General features: G+C 37.0%; 1 protein-coding gene across 1 annotated transcript in view; it reads right to left on the reverse strand.

Moving 5' to 3' along the window:
• Positions 1 to 13,976, reverse strand: part of LOC306871319 (disabled homolog 2-interacting protein-like) — a 96,424-nt gene extending 82,448 nt beyond the window's left edge. The window contains exon 1 of the mRNA XM_079419141.1: positions 13,804 to 13,976. The gene's annotated coding sequence lies outside the window, so the exon portion shown is untranslated. The remainder of the gene's footprint in view (positions 1 to 13,803) is intronic.
• Between the last annotated feature and the right edge of the window lie 4,586 nt (positions 13,977 to 18,562).

An 18,562-nucleotide genomic window follows, 5' to 3' on the forward strand; every position in this document is an offset into this window, starting at 1 on the left:
CTAAAACACCCACTGGTAAAACGGCTACTATTAGAGTAGTTGCTTGGGGAGAAAAAAATATTCCATCTAGTATATTTTTCAGCTACAGTATGGCATCTACCAGCAGGGGCTAACAGGGCCATGGTATTCAGCCAAACCCTGAACCCTTGAGTGATACTAGAGGTACAAAAAGGGCACTTTACCTCTAAATAAAATGACCAATTAACCTTTGCATCGTTCAACAGATTTTTGAGATGAGCCATTTGAACCATATTGAATTCATTTAACACACACAAATAAAGAAAAGTTCTTAAAGAAAGTCCAGTCCAGGTTTTAGATGTGAATCCTCATAAGGGGCCCAGACTAGCTTCTCCAGACATGGGTCTCATTAGCCAATCAGGAGCCAGGACTGAGGGTGTGGGTCAAGCAGCTGGAATACAGCAGAACAGATGGACACAAAGACACATGCACACGCATTTGCAAATGATTTACTAACAACAATTAGTGATTATGACTAAAAAATGTGAAATTAAACAAGTTATTGAGAGGTTACATACGGAGTGACATAACAGCAGGCGTGTACAAGAGGTGGTTCATCAAAAATTAAAATTCTGTCACCCTGTAGTCACCCTCAAACATGAACCCAAAGCTGTATAGTTAGATTTTTAAAAGACAAGAGGGTGAATTTTCATTTTTAGGTGAACTATCCCTTTAACATCTCTAGGGAAAGACAATATCAGGATCTCAGTCTCTGCAAATACAACGCAACACACGTCGCACCACCTGTTGGGGCGTCTGTGTGAGTATCAAGCCTCTTTCAGGGAATCTGGATACACAGACATTCAACTCTATTCAATTTGCCTATTGTTGTCCATTCAATCTCTCTGCTTTCAAATGATTCCCTACCCAACCCCCTTCTGTTTGACTGCTGTAACTCTCCAGGTGACAACAAGCCCAAGCCATAAGGCAGTCAAACTGAGAATCAAATTACTTCAATTCAGCCCTTGTTAAACCCTTAGCATGAAGATTATGGCCGGATATTCCCCCCTTGTGTCCCTGTAGACGTATTGAAAATATGTAGCACTCTTGCAACACCACACATAGGTCCACTGTTCTTTGCTTGAACAGTGAACACAAGCTGTTTGCTTGAGGTCACACTTGGAGGGCAAACTCAGAATCGAGGTCATTTCCTGTTCTCATGACTTTGCTAGACTTAGACACTTGGGATTTCGTTCACCACAGTTTAAGATTGTGTACATGAGTATGAGTGTGAGAGAAAAGTGATGGACACTGAAGTACTAAAGGATTGTATCTCTTGCATGCTCAATCTTGCCCTTCCAGATGCCATAATAGCAACACCACACACACACACACACAGATAAGTACAACATGTCTAGAACGCGCTTTTATTTGACAGACTCTTTGAGAACTTTCTTAAAGGGACAGTTTGGCCAAAAAGGAAAATGATGTGATTATTAATAATTATTTTATTTTGTTAGTGAAAGTAGAAATTTTCACAGAACAATAGGTCATTGTGACCACGTTAAGATACAAAAAACACCTCAAAACAGTTTATACAAATGATAAGTTAACATTTATAATGCATCAAAAGATTTCTATTTTAAATAAATGCTGTTCTTTTAAACTTTGTACATATCAAACAACCATAAAAATGCATAATGGTTTCTAAAAAACATATCCCGCAGCATAACTGCTTTTAACACTTACAAGAAAATCCTAAGCACCAAATCAGCATATTTTAGTAATTTCGGTCTTCCAGATTCATTAAAAGAACAGCAACAACAAAAAATCTTACTGCCCCCAAATCCTAACTGCTCAATGGAGCTGAAGATTATCAGTGAATAATTATTTAAATGTCAGTTGTTGTTATTATTAGTGAGTTTACATTATTACTAGTGAGTCGTTATTATTAGTGATTTTATATTTTTTGCGATGATTTACTCTACACTGTCTGACTTTATTGGTGTATGTGTGTTCTGTACTATACAGGACTCAACACACTTTTGATCACATTTCTTTTCACTGAAGGTCAATGGGATTCTTTTATTTTTTATGTGCCTTTATTATCCTTGTGTGCGTGTTTGAGGAAGGGGATTTTGTTCAGAAAAGTAAGCAAAGTTTGAGTAGTTTGATTAGTGACCTTGTATGTGAAGAGAATCAAAAGATCTACCTCACCAAAGAAAAAGAAGACAGAGAGAAGACAAATCTGTGCTGAAAATGATTTGCCATTTATCTTTCTATTGACAGTCTGTTTCAGCCACACACACTAACAGAAGGAACAAAAGGGCATAACATCACCAAAAGATCCAAAGTAGGACACATTTGGGATAAAGAAAAAAGAACAGATAAAAACTCTCTCAAACTTTTGCTCAATTTATCTGATTTTACACAATCTTTCTTCAGCGTTCATATTCACTCTTTTCAATGTTTATATAAAAGTTGAACAAATAGACTAAACAAAAAAATCACTTTGTTTATCTGTACTAAAGGGATAGCACACTCAAAACTGAAATTTCTCAAAATATAGCAGAAAGATAGTTAATGAGTTAAGTATGAAATTTTTGGGTGAGCTATCCCTTTGCCGTAAAGGCAATGCTTGTACTGATGAACAGGCTGTTTGGCATTTTTTCATCTTGTAGGTAAAGTAGTACACGTTCCCTCACATGTACTGTAGGTTCAGATATGACTGTTGAGAAATCACAGCTGCGCACACAAACACACAGCGAGACGTGAGGAACAGAGACAGGCGGAGATGTGAGATGGTGGAGAAGAGGGGAAGTTCAAAGAGAGAAACAAGGGGGCAATGAGAGGGTGAGAGGTTGAAAGAGTGGGGAGTGCTATAAGAGCATTCCTCTGCTCACCCCACTCCATAATGAAAAACAGCACACACTCTACTGACAACTTCAAGAGCTCTCGTTTAACTAACACACACACACTGCAAATAGCCCGAAACTGTGGGCTTCCACACACCATGTTATTTAACTGCTGCACAGGAAAGAACAAAGGTAGAAAAAGGGGTGGTGGAGAGGTATGGATAACATATAACTCATGTGGTCTTCAAAGAGTGTGAAAGATAGAGAATTGGGGAAATGAGGTGAAAGAAGATGGATGTATCTACTTACACTGACTGCTAATGGCTTCCTGTGTGTGCTGCAGTGTGTGGCCGTACTTTCCAGAGAAAGACCAGCTTACACCAGCATGAAGGTTCATGCTAGTCCAAACTGGTGGTGATGGTTGTAACTCACTACCACAATTACTAACTAATCCACAAACATTTCTGCTGACATTATTAGATCTGAAGCAAAACATGACTCATTAGCCTTTCAAATAGTGAGGATGCCCTCACAAGTATAAACATTCCTTTGTGTACTAAATAGACAGGCGTTTGTGTGTTCTTGTCTTAATATTTATATTAAATCACTGGAGAAAATTTTGGCAAATTCTGCACTGTGCACACAGTGCCATCTTCTGGAGACAAAAAAAAAAGTTTGATTAAGCCAAGAAACGCACGCAAAGCAGATATGCACACTCAGAAACACACCTGCACATCATTATATTGCCCTAAACCCAACTCTTTCTGTTTATTGTTTGGCTTGTTTTATTATGAAAAACAGAACAAGACATTATAGGTTCAAATGTGTATAGATTTAGCTCATGCACGCATATATAGAAACACACACACCCAGTGTGAGCGAAGATGAGCGAAGATGAAAAATAAGGCTAAAGATGATCAAGAGCAATCCAGATCTGATCCAACTTCTGACTGGCACTGAACAGCTTGTTTATGTCAACATATGAGCAGGTATGATGATCAACTAAACCTGCGCTATCGTTATATACACATACACATTATTAATTCAGCAAGGATGCATTAAATTAATCATAAGTAACAGTAAAGACATGTGCATGTATACTGTTACAAAAGATTAATGCTGTTCTTTTGAATTGTCTGTTTATCAAAGAATCCTGAAAAACATGTAAGCCTACTGTATTATGGTTTCTACAAAAAGCAGCATAACTGTTTTCAACATTGATAATAATAAGGAATCAATAATAATCCCTGAAAATTCAGCTTTGATAACAGGAATAAAGTACATTTTAGAAATTCAAACAGGTAAATTAATAATAATATTTCACAACGTTACATTTTTATTGCATTTTTGATCAAATAAATTCAGCCTTGGTGAACATAAGACTTAAGAGACTTTCAAAAAATGATTTCAAAAACATAAAAAAAATAAATAAATCTTACTGATCCCAAACTTATGAACGGTAGAGTAAAAATACATTACAGAAACAGCTCATCTCAAGAGCGTATCATCAGATCCCAATACCTAAACTTTTAATAATCTGTCATTGACAACTAAAAAAAAGCCAATTTCTCTAAAAAGAAAAGGTGAAATGCTTCTCTAGAACAAATTTACTTGCGATACAAGCACCTATCTGAAGGTTCCTTTTACCACTATAGGGCACGATGAAAAATGTGTGTCTGTGTGTGCCAAGGACTCAAGAGTTTGGTTAGTATGGTTCCAGGGGGACATGGCCAGCTGAGCAACTGCCATTGAGATGAATGGGAATGTTAATGGATAGCTTTGTCCAGATATTATAAATGTGTGTTCACATGGAGCATAATATTGTGGTCTATTGAACGAAAAACAAAGGTACCAGCAAGTGTCTCCTCTTTCTGAGTCGTTACCTAGTTACAGTGGTAAACAGCTGCCAATAGCACCACAGTGATACTCACACTGATGTGGCAAGCACAGTTCAAAACCACGAAGAGAGAACCGTGGAGGCAGAACAACTCGACTCAAACGTTAAATGTTATGGTGCTCTCTTAAGGTTGTAATAAAAAAACTGCTAAGACTTTACTGGTTCAACTCTGGTAGTAGTTTTATATTTTTATTTATTTAATTTTTACAACACACTTGCATGTATATGTATAAATATGCATGCCTGGTCTGTTTGTCTAAGGATGTACACAGGTGACCCTTTCACACTCCTGACTGCCTGTCTGTTACAATCAGATATAGAGAATAATTTATCAGTGTAAAAATCATCTTCATCTCTGCTCTTGACCTTTATATAAAGCTTAAATCCACCCTTCCTTTCTCAGGCTTTTATTTTTAGACCTGTGCCTTTAATCAGTTCACACTCATCCCGGTTCCACCTGCATCATATAATGCTGTATATCTCTCACAAAGAAAGTCTAAACTTGACACATGATCAGCACAATCCTGACAAGCCAAAACCTGACTCCAAAAAAAAAAAAAAAAAAAAAAAACTTTGGAAAGGGAAGGTAAATGGATTAAAACCCTGTTGCTTCTTAACAGCTTGCTTAAAGTGAGTGCATATGGCCTTTAGCCTAAAAGAGATTTTAAAAGTCTCCTTTAATATATGTTGCCATTACTTATGACATCAATTATTAGTCAAACATTCTTCAGATGTACAGAAGCGTTTTAAAAAAGGGTTGCTAAATTTTGACAATTTTGTGATGTGATGAGCTCCTGAACTCCTTAACATTCATGAGATCTGCAACAGATGTATGTGCTTCCTTGCTTGATAATCCTGTTTGTTTCTTCACTGTTGTTGTCTCTCTGTCAAGCAGGAAACAAATCCGTTTATCAATCCCCATTACCTAAGGAAAAGTTGAACGTGTGTATATGCAACGTGTGTATCAGAACATACAAACAGAGAGAATAACCTGTAGCATGATGTAATCATTTGTTAGTATATGTGTGTGTTTCTATATAAAAGAAAGAATGACAATAAACCCCAAATCCACTGACATTCTCACAGTAGCAGCTGACCCAGTTTTCCCTGCACAGTCTCCCCAAAGATTCTGCAATGTTTTGAGGAGGCGTTAACATTTTTAGGTTCCCAAATCCTAAGCACTTCAACACTCTTGCAGAAACAGCTTCACGTTATACCAATAACAACTGTGCTCTTATTTATTCTCGTTGGACTGACCATTATTATTCTTTCTGGAATGATGCACTTCACATTTAAAACTTGCATACAATTGATTTCATAAATTCATATTTATAAAATGTCACTTTTGTGGAAAGTCTACAGTGGTCATGGAAGTACTACTGTATATGTGTGCAATATTCAAAGAGTTGTTATGAAAGGAACATTAAAGGGAAAACAATCTATTAAAAAACTAAGAGAGAAAGAAGTTGCAAACACATTTCATCTTCTTTAATTAAACACACTGAGCTGCAGTCTACCTTTATGAAATGTGCACATGCACTATTCAAAAACCTTCACTCTTGTCAGTATTTTTGTAATTAATTACTTATCTACCCAGAGCAAAATCAGTCGTTCTTTTATCTTAGTTTTTTCCTCTGTCTGTCTTTTATGCAGACGAGATAGAGAGCTTTGATAATCTGAGTCATGTATCAATATTTCTGACAGATTGTTATGCAATATTCTGCAATACGGCAACAATCCTGTACATGTGCTCACAGACACACGCGCTCGCGTGCACCTCAACACGCTCATACAAACATGTCAGAGGCAAAAAGACACATTGCATCACCCACACAGATCCTTGAGTACATTAAATTGTCATTACAGAAAAAGAGAAAAAAAGTATCGTTGCAAAGGTGTTGAGTTTTATATCCTTGGTATCATTGGCCTATAAAAAGATTAGCAGGTTCAGCATTTTTGTTTGTGACTTCACGCCATTTCTACCTGTTATAACTATTGTTTAAATATAGTTTATAACTTTGGTGCTTTTAGCAGGCAACAATGCTGCTGCATTGTTTCTAACATCATGTAATATTAGATTTATAGAGACATGTTTAGGACTTTTTCCATTAGATATGTCTGTCTGCAAGTTTCAAAATCCAGTAAAATAATTTACATTTGAAAATTACATTTGATCTAAAAGGAACAGGTTGCACTACACTTGAAACAGTTGTGTTGAAACTGAAATGATGGAACTGTAAACTCTGCACAATAACAGACTGAATGAATAGAAGCACTGAGTCACTCATGACCAGCAATGTCACATGCTGGAGTCACTGATGCAGCGCAGGCAGAAAGAGAGCTCTGGTCACATGGATGAAGGCAACAAGATCTCTGATGTCAATGTTAAAAGTATTCACAAACAAGCAATGAAAGAGTCAGATACTGACAAAGTTACTGATACTTTCTGAAAAATAAGCACATATGATCTTTGCTTTTTGGCACTCTGTACACAAATCTTAATCAAGTATTTCAGCTTTGGGTAAGTTTAATATTTGAACTAAATTAGAAAAAGAGATCTCAACCGTGTTTGTTTATCATAGACAGAATCTTGGATAAATATTCATATATAGTGTCTTTTGCCACAGGAAATTTCAAAGTCTTGCAAATTATTTAAAGTAAAAAGCAAAAGTTCTACCACATATAAATATTTCACCTTGATGTGTGAAAATGAGTGAGGTGAACTGAACTGAAGAGAAGCAGCACCAACACGGAGCTGGGAATCTAAAGGGTCTGGAGTGATTCTGGATGAAGGAATGGTCTCTGATCTCTTGTCAAGTGTTCTCTAACATTATCTGGCATTATAGGAGAAAATTTGAGCTGTTAAACTGGCTGTTAAACTATATAAGACTGTTAAAGGGTCCCGTTAATTGTGGCCAATGTGTATTAGAGAAAAACATTTATTTAATAATGATTAAATCAAAAGAATTAACAATGCAGATTAATTTTCACAGCCTCCTTTGATCATATTTATCAAAGGTGCCGATATTTGTGGCCGTGACTGTATATACACACATATATATATACACACATATATACACACATATATATATATACACACATATATATATATATATATATATATATACACATATATATATATATATATATATATATACACATATATATATATATATATATATATATATATACACATATATATATATATATATATATATATATACACATATATATATATATATATATATATATATATATATATATATATATATATACACACACATATATATATATATATATATATATACATATATATATATATATATATATATACACACACATACATACAGTGGGTACGGAAAGTATTCAGACCCCCTTACATTTTTCACTCTTTGTTATATTGCAGCCATTTGCTAAAATCATTTAAGTTCATTTTTTTCCTCATTAATGTACACACAGCACCCCATATTGACAGAAAAACACAGAATTGTTGACATTTTTGAAGATTTATTAAAAAAGAAAAACTGAAATATCACATGGTCCTAAGTATTCAGACCCTTTGCTGTGACACTCATATATTTAACTCAGGTGCTGTCCATTTCTTCTGATCATCCTTGAGATGGTTCTACACCTTCATTTGAGTCCAGTTGTGTTTGATTATACTGACTGGACTTAATTAGGAAAGCCACACACCTGTCTATATAAGACCTTACAGCTCACAGTGCATGTCAGAGCAAATGAGAATCATGAGGTCAAAGGAACTGCCTGAAGAGCTCAGAGACAGAATTGTGGCAAGGCACAGATCTGGCCAAGGTTACAAAAACATTTCTGCTGTACTTAAGGTTCCTAAGAGCACAGTGGCATCCATAATCCTTAAATGGATGACGTTTAGGACGACCTGAACCCTTCTTAGAGCTGGCCGTCCGGCCAAACTGAGCTATCGGGGGAGAAGAGCCTTGGTGAGAGAGGTAAAGAAGAACCCAAAGATCACCGTGGCTGACCTCCAGAGATGCAGTCGGGAGATGGGAGAAAGTTGTAGAAAGTCAACCATCACTGCAGCCCTCCACCAGTCGAGGCTTTATGGCAGAGTGGCCCGACGGAAGCCTCTCCTCAGTGCAAGACACATGAAAGCCCGCATGGAGTTTGCTAAAAAACACCTGAAGATTCTCTGGTCTGATGAGACCAAGATAGAACTTGTTGGCCTTAATTCTAAGCGGTATGTGTGGAGAAAACCAGGCACTGCTTATCACCTGTCCAATACAGTCCCAACAGTGAAGCATGGTGGTGGCAGCATCATGCTGTGGGGGTGTTTTTCAGCTGCAGGGACAGGACGACTGGTTGCAATCGAAGGAAAGATGAATGCGGCCAAGTAGAGGGATATCCTGGACGAAAACCTTCTCCAGAGTGCTCAGGACCTCAGACTGGGCCGAAGGTTTACCTTCCAACAAGACAATGACCCCAAGCACACAGCTAAAATAACGAAGGAGTGGCCTCTCAACAACTCCGTGACTGTTCTTGAATGGCCCAGCCAGAGCCCTGACTTAAACCCAATTGAGCATCTCTGGAGAGACCTAAAAATGGCTGTCCACCAACGTTTACCATCCAACCTGACAGAACTGGAGAGGATCTGCAAGGAGGAATGGCATCTATCTATCTATCTATCTGTCTGTCTATCTATCTATCAAAAATTGCTTCCATATAAAAATACTGATTTTTATGCTTTTATATGCTTAAATTAATATAAATTTAAATTTTACATTAAATGATAAATGACTATGCAACCCATGATCATAATAATGCCATTAAAGGGGGTAACATCCTCTATACTGACTGCCTAGCAAACACATTTAAGGTAGAATGAATCAACATTTTTTAATGTAAATTTGAGTCAAACATCATACACGCCTCATACTGTGTCATTTGAACTAATCATACATGCTTTCTACATTTTGGAATCTCACTAGAAATGGCTAAGCACCCTGTGAAATCTGCTTCATGAGGCTAATACCGGCCGACTGGAACATACTCTGTTTTACTATAGTAACATGCTTTTTCCTCAGCCTATTGTAACTGTCATAGCTCATAGCATACCGCATGCCTCTATGTGAATGCCTGTTTGGGTGTTTGTATGTCTACGATGAAGGAAGTCTGAGGGCACCAGTGGAAATGATGCACATTCTTTAGTTTTCCTGTTGTGACCTCACACAGTTTTTTGTTTATGTGTGTGTATGCCATAAAATGTAAAATATGTCAGCATACATGTGTCAGAGCTTGTCCCTGGTGCTTGCAGTAGTACCTATGTTTGTGACAATAATGTGTGTGTGTGTTTGGTGAGAAGACGTATGTTTTCCTAAATAATTCCTACTGTACTTGATTTTTTTTTTTTTAGGTACAAACACTCCTTGAGGAACAGCAGACTAAATTCACAGTCAGCACTCAGAAGTCAGAAACATGTGTTGAAGGCTATATGTATTTGTGGAGGAGAATGAACCAAGTGTGAATGTCTTTCCTGTTTTGTTCAAGGACAAACACACTGGGCATTGTGTGTGTGTGGATGCCCAGGTCAAAGTGTCAAGCACACGTCACTCACAGCATGACAACACAGCAGCGATCAGAGCTTCCTCTGCCTCCCTCACACGCTGCTACCATGACAATGACAAACAATCTGCACTTCAGCTGCTGGGGAAAGTCTGTAAAAAGTCCCTCGGTTTTTGGTCCAAATTGGGGTTCATCAACCACAACAAAAAACCACAGTTTTGGATAGAAATTAGTTTAGAGCGCATCATAAAGCATATGATTTGTTAAATACAAACAGATACGCCTGTCATCATCGGCGTCTGTGTGCGTGCATGTGAGTGTGTTAGTGGCAGTTCATTAACAGATTCCGTTTGACCAATCATGAAAGGATCAGATCACCAACTGATTGTTTGTAACGAGGAGAGAACAATGAGCATCCTGTTTTACACACACACACACACACACACACACACACACACACTGCCTTTTCCAGCCACATCTTAAATAAGTAGTTCAAGAAGTGATTTTGAAGAATGACAAATTCCACATTCTCTTCATCGACCAACATTAACAATGTGAGTCTAAACACACTACAAAAATGTAAACACATATTACAGCTGGTAAACTATTAAAACTATGGCCCCATTTACACCTAGGATTAACATGCACTTCAAATCCAGATAGTATCTTGATATTTTTAAGCGGATTGCTTTTACACCTTCCATTAGGTTGCATTAGTCATCCAGAAAATGTAAAAAAAATTAAGTGATCTCCTACTCTAAATGCTTTATTTCAGAGAAAAACATGTACATTGCATCTCAAAAACATTTCCACAGTAAAGGATGCTAACAAGGGATTAAGAGGAGAAAATTAAGTTTAAGCGTCCTTGTAAAATACACTGGGAGAGGGATGTGGGGGAGGATTTGGGGAGTGAAATGAGATTTTCGAAATGTCATCCAGTAAAATCATTAATGGACACTGTTCATTAAATGGAGTGACCACATCACAAAACAGCATGCAGTGTCTGTTCTCACATTAGGAAAGCAGAAAACAAAGAAAAGCTAAGTACTGCAACAAAAAGTACAGATTGAAGTTGCTGCAATAAAGACTAAAGTTCTTCTAATAGCAATGCTATATATTTTGAATGTAATGTACACTACCAATAAAAAATTCTGGGGTCAGTAAGATCTTTTTTGAAAGATGTGTCTTGTGTTCACCAAGGATACATTGATTTGATCAAAAATGCAGTGAAAACTATAATACTGTAAAATCAATTTTCATATGGATTATTCCTGTGATGGGAAAACTGAATTTTCAGCAGCCATTACTGCAGTCTTCAGTATCACATGATCCTTCAGAAATAACTGTAATATGCTGACTCAAGAAACATTTCATATTATCAATATTGAAAACAGTTGTGCTACAGTAGGATTCCTTGACGAATAGAAAGTTAAAAAAAACAGCATTTATTTGAAATAGCATTCATTTGTAAAAACCACAAAAGTTGTTTCTTTCACTTTTGATTAACTGAATGCAGTCTTGCTGAAGTATTCATTTCTTTTACTGACCCCAAACTTTTGAACGGTAGTGTCAGTTACTTTGGATAAAAGTAAAAATGTAATGCAGTCACCGGAAACACATATTAATACCAGGTGTAAAGGGGGTCTAAGTGGAGCAGGATACGTGACCAATCAAAGGCTTCAGAGCCACAGTAAAGTTTCAGGAGAGGTGTGGGTCAAAGCTCCGGGTTTTTTTTGAGCTGTGACTGGGTTGAGCTGTGACTGACAGAAGCGCTGCTGAAAACAGATGCGTGGAGAAGGGGATGAGAGTTTTGCCGGCGGGAGGATAAAGAGTGTGTGACAGGACAGAAATGAAGCCAGTTAACATTCCACAGGTAAAGTCCCCTACTGAATAAACCCAGAGAGTCTATACTGTCAAAACTCTCACATGAAGAAAAAACTCGCAAAGTGCTCGAGACGGGTGTTTTGCAAGTGAAATGAGACTGTCTTATCTAGTCTCTCTTTCTGAGGATCTAGTTATTAATTTTCATTCATACCTTCGCCTATTCAGACCGTGATTGACTGTACATATTGTCACAGCTGTGACAGTACTGCATTATGCCACAGAGACTGTTGTTCTTTCTCCTTGGCTCCCTGTCGGTCTCTTTTGTTTTATTCTGGTACGACAGGCAAAGATTAGGGATCAGCTGTTATACAGTATAACAGTAAGGGCACAGAACCTAGCTGAAGACATGTAGTCATGCAAAGTAAAGGAATATTGCAGTGTGATTCATTTTTGGAGCATGGCTGCTACCAATCACTCCAGCATTCCCAAACAGCCCGGTTCCAGGGAATGGCCGGTGTGGGGCCTCTAGTGCAGTGACCCCTGGTAATCCCTGTGCTCTCCAGGCCCACTTCCTTCCCTTCAGCTGCAGCCTCACTCCCTGCCCTGTCTTAGGCTATTAATAGAGCAACAATGATCTGTGAAAACAGTCCTGCATGGAGTGCCTTGCAATGGTCGACAAACTAGTTTGCATTTTAGGTGCATTCGTAGGAACATGTTGAAAGCATGTCACTCAAGTTTGACACAGACTTGCATGTGCACATTCCGTTATACAGGGAAGCTATGGTAATATTGATTAATGGTCAACATAAAAATTCACTAAACACTAAAGTCTAAAAATCAACCTTTTTAAATGCTATAAACGAATAAGCATCAAAACATTACAGAGTGCAGTATGAAAAATGTATATTAAATTTAAAATCTGCCAAAGATTACATTTAACAATGTCAGTAAAATTTTGTGTTTAAGATTAATTTTAAGTGAGTGTTAAAAGATAATCTAAATGTAAAAATAGGAGAAATTAAACTATATATCCAACGTAGATCGATATGAATAAATATTTGAATATCTAAGCCTAATGTTACACATGTTGAGCATTCCTATTAGTGTGATTATTTAAAATATATAAAAGGATACACAAAACAAATATCAGGCCCTTCTATAAAATAAAATACATTTTATATCAGATTTCTATCATTAGCTGTCTTTCAAATACACTTTTCAAATGTAAAAAATTACTTATCGGCCAAAACTCTCTGAATCATCTATTCTCAGCAATTCTCATTTGCAATTAATTCCAAACTCAATTATTAATAAAACTGATTTTTTTTTATAAATTAATAAATTGACCTCATTGATTATAAATTATACTTAATGTATTTCATACAGGATCTCCATTTCTGAACTGCTCACTGCTGGTGCTAGTGGACGCAGACCTTCTACACAGTTTAGAAGTTTATAAAAAAATCAGTTATAGTTTTGGATAAACACTTTATCAGATACAAAACTTTCAAAATGAGAGTTTCTACCGCTATCAGATTTCCAATTATAATGAGAATGATAATTTTTACAGTAACAAAACAATAGAATGGTACCTCAGAATGGTAAAGCACTTGCTCTAGTTTCTGGTAAGTTCTGGTAAGTTTTCACCTGTCCACATATACATATACACGCACACTCTCACACTGTCAGCGATCCACAAACAGCGGCGGGAGAATGAAAAGTAATCCTTACCTCAATCACTTCAACAGTGCCGAAACACCTTACACCATCACTTCATCAGACCATGGAGAGTCAACAGTTACACGTCCCCCTGTCCAGTAACAGTCCAGCTACATCCAAACTCTCTCTCTTTCCTGTTTCTTCATTCACACGCTCTTTCTAGCGGGAATAGCAGCTTTGTGTGTGAGTGAGAGTGAGTGAATGCTAGCACTAGACTCTGGCAGGGGCATTCACTGCAAACAGAGTTCAGACCCTCCCCTTTACACAAGATCTAAGCCATGCGAGCAGAGAGAGAGAGAGAGAAGGAGCAAGAGAGGCAGAATGTGTAGGTATGTTATGAGAGAGCAAGAGGAAAAGGATTGTCTTTCCTTCGTGGAGAACAATAATAGAAGTCCAACTAATATACACACAAACAGGACATGCAGACATATCCAGAAAAAAAACTTTCATCATTAGGTGTGACTAAGTAAATTTATGTCTGTTTAAAGGAAGAAAAACACTTGTATTCCCCTTTCCCTTCTAGCACTATAGACAACACACACACATATGCACACGCGGCTGAGTAAGGGAATGCTGTCGTTCATTTACGCCCTCAGGGTAGAGGGAGGGTGGGGTCAAGAGCAGGGAAAGCAAAATTCCAGACGGATACTGGACCAATCAGACGTCAGGCTGTGGTCGAGAAGGCAAATACATCAGGATTGGGTTCTACTAGCCGAGAAGCAGCAGCGCTACACAAAGAACAGAACAGAAGCCAACCTCTCATTAAAAATCATTACACACTCATAAAACTTAGAAGAAACCAATGTGTGGAGGACACTACACAGCAGTAAGTTGAAGCAGGGACGTCACTAGAGATTCATGGACAGGGGACCTAAGCTTCTTTTAGTGGGGCCTGCCCCAAAAAACTTTTTAAAGACCCCCAAATTGTTTTTTTTTTTCTATTATGTATTTTTAATCTAACAAAAGGTGAAAAATCTATCGAAATATGGTAATTTTTTGGTCAAGGTTGGCTAAAAAAAGTCTACCTGTCTTATGTTTTGAACGCTGTTCTAATATGACTGACTTAAACTCTATGCAAATAAAGAAATTAAAGTCCACTCTGGTTCCGTTTGGATTTTAGTTTGAGAGAGTGAGAAATCAAGAGCAAGAGAAGACATGCAGGTCCTATTATACCATTAGAATTATTTTTTTTACCCTTTCGTAGGGTCTTATTTATATAGCAGACAGGACTGCAGAGTCCAGTCATAAAAATTGTATTTTCAGCACAACATGCAATGTCACAGACTTTGGAAATTTTGCATAAAGAAATCAAAAGCAGCTCTGTACACTTAATCAAATGCACTGAAAAATTATACTGCAAAAGACTGCCATTTAAATATGCATGCATGTTCTGTGGGTCTCCAATGAATGGCGCAGGTTTGTCTACTACACATACTCAAGCTCGTATGATTCTCATGGTGATTTCAGCGTCTCACTATATGAGAACGGCCCATATAAACAATCTCCAGAGCTGCTCTGAGAGTCACTTCGCCAGCATTTCACCATTTCATTTCAGGGGTAGACAATAAGGGAAATTTGCCACTGGCCCTCTGGGCCAGTGTCTTTTGAAGTTCACTGGCCCAGGTCAACGCGTCGGGTATTGATCCCAATAATCACGAAAAAGAACAGTTTGCTTGAACAACATGAATAACATTTATTTTTTTTAAGGTAGGTTTAGTGCAAAGTGCAGCAAAACTGTGCAAAAACATGAAACAAGTGCAAATAAACCTTTTGCATAGGATTCATTCTCCGTAGTCACACAGCAATTCATTATATTATGTTCATACCATAGGTTTCATACACGTTAACTTTTCTCTAACTTACTTGTCTGCATATGTGGGCATTGATCTGCAGAGCTCACAGTAAACCTCTTTTTTTTTCTTGATCGTAGCCCAGCTAGGGGTGGGCGATATGGGAAAAATATCATATCACGATTTTTTTTAGAAATTTCACGATTCTTTGTCATGTTGGTTTTACAAGTTGTCTGAGCATTACAGCCAAACTAGAAAGACAAAGCCTTTCAAGGTAACAAAAAAAAAAAAAAAAAAGACATGGCAGATATTTAGGCCAAAGTGGGCGAAGATAAAAATCTTTGTCATCATTTTATCTTTCTTATTAAAAAATAAGAACAAAGATACAAATTACAAATACACATAATATACAAATAAAACAAACAGTGCTTTATTTTCAGGTACAATAGGTGTATTTAGCAGAGCATTCAATAAAATTGAATGAACAAATATAAAAATAAAACACTACATAGACTGATTCCTAAAGCAACTGTTTTAAAGATTTTCAGTCAAGAATAGTGAGTGATTTTTCTCTTTGCGTTTTGTTGTTTTGTTAACGTTAAATGAATAGTTCCCCCAAAAATAAATATTCTGTCATCTGTCTGTCAATTCTGTCATAATGTTTTATTTTTATACCATCATTTACTCAAAAGTTGTTTTAAACCTGAATGAGTTTCTTTCTTCTGCTGAACATAAATGCTATTTTGAAGAAGGTGGAAAACCAAACAGTTGGTGGTCGACTTCCATAGGATTTTTCTTTCCTGCTATCAAAGTCAATGTAGACCAGCAACTGTTTGGTTACCCTCATTCTTCAAAATATCTTATTTTGGGTTCAGCACAAGAAATTAATAGAGGTTTGGGACAACATGTGAGTGAGTAAATAATGACAGAAATTAAATTTTAGGGTGAACTATCCCTTTAATGACAGTCGACAGCATGTTTAGTGTCCTGTCCCTTTAAGAGCTGCACACATCTAATATACAGGCACGCATCCGTTTCTCTCTTAACTATTTACTTTTATTTTAGAGATAACCAACTCAGTCTGTATGTAAACCTTGTGTGTTTTGACAGTAATAGAGCAAAAAATAAGTTAGTTGAGTAATCAGGCGCTGTTAGACAGGGTTTTTAGTGCGCGTGCTTCAGGTGTATCCGCTCAGAACAAGCGCACGTCAGACCAGCGCGCGAATGAAACATTTAACCAGCAAGGCTTGTGTGCAAATAATGTACTTTTGCGATCGCGAATAAGTGCAGTGTCCTGTCAGAGTAACTCTACTGCTGTATGTCCTGTTGTACAGTATATAGAGACGGAGGCACCAGAACTGTATTTGACATAATGTGTGCTGTAGCACGATACTACCATTTTTCTTCAAAAGCAGATCGTGGAGACATTTTTATCATCCACGATCAAAAATCATCATATCGCACACCCCTAAGCCCAGCCAATTCCAGCGGTCTCGCCACTGGGGCTGAAACTTTCTCTGCCTTTTCTTTTCGTATTCCCTTTCGCTTTCCCTCAATTCCTCTGGTGATTTTCTCTTCCTTGCCTTCTCTTTTTTACCCGGCGTTTGGCCAGGTGATGTGGGTTTCAGAAACATGTAGCCTAGCTATAGGTAGGTGCTGAGCAGCAGTGTGCAGTTTGCGCGCGTAACCGCGGGAGCGAGCAAGGCGGTGCAGACGGAGCGTAAGGCTGTCGGGATCACGTAACGTGTTAGCGGTGGTTACCGAGACGATTAAACAGAAATCAAAACACAGAACCACAGGTAATTAATGTGAAATTAGACTTTTTTTAATCGAGGCATTATTTTTACTGGCCCCACCGGGCTAGTGGTTGGAGCGATCTTGTGGCCCTGACGGTTTTAAAAGTACGTCCGGGCCACCGGGCCAATTATATTGTCGACCCCAGCATTTGATAAAACTATACACATAAAAACTCAAAGGTTTTCACTACAAACCACCAAAACTAAAGTTTGGTTTAAATTTAAGACATATACAGTATTTGTGAAGTAAACTGTATTTAAAGTAATAAGAATAATATCACTGCAACATTATTTATGGAGTAATATCACACAATTTTAAATCAATGTTTTAATTAAAACAGTAAACCTCTATAGTACAGTACATTTATGCCAAAAATAAAAGGAATTGTTACATTTTTATTTGATTACATTTAAAAAGGTTAATTAAATAGTACAAGTTAAGCATATTAATATCAATGATTTAAATAATGACGATGATTAACAATTTAAATTGATTAGACATGCTTTTTAAATGATTAACATTTAATTAAATCATTAAACAAAGAAAAATAAATAAATCTGATTTCATAGGGTCTTTCTTACTTTTGTTTGTTGCTCAAAATTAACCCAATAATTCAGACACATGGAACATCTAAAACTGTATCTTCAGACTAAATTCTAAATAAATTCAATTAATTAACTAAATAAAATGTATTCGGAGAAAACAGCAACATCCTTGAGTCCAAGTAGATATTGTGAAAAAATGAAAGGTCATATAATCAGTCACCCACGACGGTGGTGGTTACGACTATATTATGAAGCATGCATAAATATTCTGTTATGTCTTATACAGTATTTCCCGTCTCTCATTGACAGGAAGGAACTTTATATTAACGCATTAATATTTACGTATAAAACTCATTTCACAATCACAGCTCTTCATTTTTTAATTACTCTAAATTAGTTTTGTATATTTTGACAAACATACACCTGTTTAATTTACAACTTTGCACCTCAGTTACTGCATTTCTCAAAATATTTTGTTGCCTCTGTACAATGAAAATAAAGAGCTAGTCTTTCTACAGAACCACGTCATACTCTCATTCAAGAAGCTCTGCACTCAGCACTAATAATCACCTCTTTTCACTCTAGCTTTAGTTTTTCATGTTTTGATATTACAGTAAACACTATATAAACCTGTAACGA

Source organism: Barbus barbus, assembly GCF_936440315.1.
Source record: "Barbus barbus genome assembly, chromosome: 6".
Classification (NCBI taxonomy): Eukaryota; Metazoa; Chordata; class Actinopteri; order Cypriniformes; family Cyprinidae; genus Barbus; species Barbus barbus.